Source organism: Engraulis encrasicolus, chromosome 10 (genome assembly GCF_034702125.1).
Source record: "Engraulis encrasicolus isolate BLACKSEA-1 chromosome 10, IST_EnEncr_1.0, whole genome shotgun sequence".
In the NCBI taxonomy this organism is placed as follows: Eukaryota; Metazoa; Chordata; class Actinopteri; order Clupeiformes; family Engraulidae; genus Engraulis; species Engraulis encrasicolus.
The window spans coordinates 33,648,632-33,653,453 of NC_085866.1; positions in this window are offsets into that span (position 1 = coordinate 33,648,632).

Sequence of the window (4,822 nt, forward strand, 5' to 3'; positions counted from 1 at the left end):
ATGCATTCCCCGCCAAAAGATTGTTCTTTCTCTTGAGTTTCTTTGGAGGTGACTAGCTGAGTGTCCTGTCACTCCACTCTACACCTTGGGGAAGGTCTGAGACAGGAGCCACTGAATGCCCTTGCAGAGCATCTCCTGCCAAAGAAGAGTGGGTGAACAGACACTTGGGCCACAGTGAGATGCAGTCACAGGAGAAGTCTGCTAGTGTGACTTACCAGCACTGCTGATGGATGTGATCTCACAGGCTTGGAAGAGCTCACGGCTGGCAAATGAGTGCAATGGATGAGGTGGGACAATGCTCCAGAACCCAATTCAGACTACTCTCTCCCACAGCTTTTCTATTCTACTGATAATCTCATACAAAGTAAGACTGATCAGATGTTGAATTCAGATCACTTTCTCCCTCATTTTTCTTGTTTTCTTCTAATCTGCTCACAGTAGATCTGCTACCTACAAATCTAGTTGCTTTGAGAACAATACACAGAGCTCCTAAATGGAAATGAATATGAACGCAAAGTTACATGCTCAACATCAAGACGCCATGCATTCAGATGAGTGAGCATAAAATATAATGGTTATACACTGGGACAATGCTTCAGAACTCAATTCAGATACTCTCTCCCTCAGCTGGTCAAACAGGTGCCTAATACAAAGAGATATTGCTGCCTACTGATCAGGCTATACATTCAGATTACTGTCTCCTTCACATTTTTACATGCTCAGAGTAAAGTAGATCTCCTAACTGTTTGCTTGGAGAACAAACCATTGAGCTCATACAGGAAATGCAATTACCAGCCACCAATTGTACAGAACAACTGAATTTGGAACATGATTACAATGAAGTGTCTTCCCTAAAATGCAGTTCAAATGACAATCACATTTTACAAGGGCTATTGTAGTTCAGAACCAACTTGAATAGTTTGGAGTGAGTTGGGGCTTAGTATGTAAATGGTGGAGTGGTTAATCATTATCACCTGAAGACAAGACACACCTGTTGACTGATGTGTGCCACCATGACTGAGGTCCACCTGATGCAGAAGAGGGAATTTAACTCTTTCTCCTCCTCCATCTGCACCTGTGGGAGAAGCTCATTGTAGAGGTGACTAGCTGAGTGTCCTGTCACTCCACTCTACACCTTGGGGAAGGTCTGAGACAAGAGCCACTGAATGCCCTTGCAGAGCATCTCCTGTCAGAGAAGAGTGGGTGAACAGACACTTGGGCCACAGTGAGATGCAGTCACAGGAGAAGTCTGCTAGTGTGACTTACCAGCACTGCTGATGGATGTGATCTCACAGGCTTGGAAGAGCTCACGGCTGGCAAATGAGTGCAATGGATGAGGTGGGACAATGCTCCAGAACCCAATTCAGACTACTCTCTCCCACAGCTTTTCTATTCTATTGATAATCTCATACAAAGTAAGACTGATCAGATAATGAAATCAGATCACTTTCTCCCTCATTTTGCTTTTTTTCTTCTAATCTGCTCACAGTAGATCTGCTACCTACAAATCTAGTTGCTTTGAGAACAATACACAGAGCTCCTAAATGGAAATGAATATGAACGCAAAGTTACATGCTCAACATCAAGACGCCATGCATTCAGATGAGTGAGCATAAAATATAATGGTTATACACTGGGACAATGCTTCAGAACTCAATTCAGATACTCTCTCCCTCAGCTGGTCAAACAGGTGCCTAATACAAAGAGATATTGCTGCCTACTGATCAGGCTATACATTCAGATTACTGTCTCCTTCACATTTTTACATGCTCAGAGTAAAGTAGATCTCCTAACTGTTTGCTTGGAGAACAAACCATTGAGCTCATACAGGAAATGCAATTACCAGCCACCAATTGTACAGAACAACTGAATTTGGAACATGATTACAATGAAGTGTCTTCCCTAAAATGTAGTTCAAATGACAATCACATTTTACAAGGGCTATTGTAGTTCAGAACCAACTTGAATAGTTTGGAGTGAGTGAGTTGGGACTCATTATGTAAATGGTGCAGTGGTTAATCATTATCACCTGAAGACAAGACACACCTGTTGACTGATGTGTGCCACCATGACTGAGATCCACCTGATGCAGAAGAAGGTATTTAAGTGTTTCCCCTCCTATATCTGCACCTGTGGGAGAAGCTCATTGTAGAGGTGACTAGCTGAGTGCCCTGTCACTCCACTCTACACCTTGGGGAAGGTCTGAGACAAGAGCCACTGAATGCCCTTGCAGAGCATCTCCTGCCAAAGGAGAGTGGGTGAACAGACACTTGGGCCACAGTGAGATGCAATCACAAGAGAAGTCTGCTAGTGTGACTTACTAGCACTGCTGATGGATGTGATCTCACAGGCTTGGAAGAGCTCACGGCTGGCAAATGAGTGCAATGGATGAGGTGGGACAATGCTCCAGAACCCAATTCAGACTACTCTCTCCCACAACTTTTCTATTCTACTGATGTTCCAATACAAAGATATCTGCCTACTGATCAGACTGTGAATTTAGATCACTCTCTTTTTCTCCTGATCTACGCAAAGTAGGTATTCCACTTAAAAATCTAGTTGCTTCGAGAGGAATCCACAGAGCTACTAGTGGAAATGAATATGAACACAAAGTTACATGCTCAACATCAAGACGTCCTACATTCAGCTGAGTGAGCATAAAGTATACTGGGATAATGCTCCAGAAAACCAATTCAGACTCTCGCTCAGCTTGTTAAATAGGTGTCTAATACAAAGAAATATTGCTGCCTGCTGACTACTGTGAATTCAGATCACGGTCTCCCTCACTTTTTTCTTATCACAGTACAGTACATCTGCTAACTGGTTGCTTGGAGAACAAACCATTGAGCTCATAGTGGAAATGCAATATATACTGTCCACACACCAGCCACCATATTGTACAGAACTACTGATTTTTGAAATAGTTTAAAATGAAATGTCTTCTCTAAAATGTAGTTCAAATGACAATCACAATTTACAAGGGCTATTGTAGTTCAGAACCAACTTGAGTAGTTTGGAGTGAGTGAATTGGGGCTCATTATGTAAATGAGGAGGGAGTGGCAAATCAGTATCACCTGAAGACAAGACACACCAGTTGACTGATGTGTGCCACCATGACTGAAGTCCACCTGATGCAGAAGAGGGTATTTAGGTCTTTCTCCTCCTCCATCCACACCTGTGGGAGAAGCTCATTGTAGAGGTGACTAGCTGAGTGTCCTGTCACTCCACTCTACACCTTGGGGAAGGTCTGAGACAAGAGCCACTGAATGCCCTTGCAGAGCATCTCCTGTCAGAGAAGAGTGGGTGAACAGACACTTGGGCCACAGTGAGATGCAGTCACAGGAGAAGTCTGCTAGTGTGACTTACCAGCACTGCTGATGGATGTGATCTCACAGGCTTGGAAGAGCTCACGGCTGGCAAATGAGTGCAATGGATGAGGTGGGACAATGCTCCAGAACCCAATTCAGACTACTCTCTCCCACAGCTTTTCTATTCTATTGATAATCTCATACAAAGTAAGACTGATCAGATAATGAAATCAGATCACTTTCTCCCTCATTTTGCTTTTTTTCTTCTAATCTGCTCACAGTAGATCTGCTACCTACAAATCTAGTTGCTTTGAGAACATTCCACAGAGCTCCTAAATGTATATGAAAATGTAAATGAATATGAACGCAAAGTTACATGCTCAACATCAAGACGCCCTGCATTCAGATGAGTGAGCATAAAGTGTAATGGTTATACACTGGGACAATGCTCCAGACCTCAATTCAGATACTCTCTCCCTCAGCTGGTCAAACAGGTGCCTAATACAAAGAAATATTGCTGCCTACTGATCAGGCTATGAATTCAGATTACTGTCTCCCTCACTTTTTTATATGCTCAGAGTAAAGTAGATGTCCTAACTGTTTGCTTGGAGAACAAACCAATGAGCTCATACAGGAAATGCAATTGCTATCCACACACCAGCCACCAATTGTACAGAACTACTGATTTTTGAAATTGTTTAAAATCAACCGTCTTCTCTAAAATGTATTTCAAATGACAATCACAATTTACAAGGGCTATTGTAGTTCAGAACCAACTTGAATAGTTTGGAGTGAGTTGGGGCTTAGTATGTAAATGGTGGAGTGGTTAATCATTATCACCTGAAGACAAGACACACCTGTTGACTGATGTGTGCCACCATGACTGAGGTCCACCTGATGCAGAAGAAGGTATTTAAGTGTTTCCCCTCCTATATCTGCACCTGTGGGAGAAGCTCATTGTAGAGGTGACTAGCTGAGTGTCCTGTCACTCCACTCTACACCTTGGGGAAGGTCTGAGACAAGAGCCACTGAATGCCCTTGCAGAGCATCTCCTGTCAGAGAAGAGTGGGTGAACAGACACTTGGGCCACAGTGAGATGCAGTCACAGGAGAAGTCTGCTAGTGTGACTTACCAGCACTGCTGATGGATGTGATCTCACAGGCTTGGAAGAGCTCACGGCTGGCAAATGAGTGCAATGGATGAGGTGGGACAATGCTCCAGAACCCAATTCAGACTACTCTCTCCCACAGCTTTTAAATAGGTGTCTAATACAAAGAAAGATTGCTGCCTACTAATCAGACTGTGAATTCAGATTACTGTTTTCTTCCTTTTCTTCTTCTAATCAACTCATGGTACAGTAGGTCAGCTACAAAACTGGCTGCTTGGAGAATACACCATTGAGCTTGTAGTGGAAATGCAATATATGATGTGCACGCATCAGCCACCATATTGTACAGAACAACTGATAATTATTACAATTGTGTTCTCTAAAAAGCATTTCAATTGACAATCAC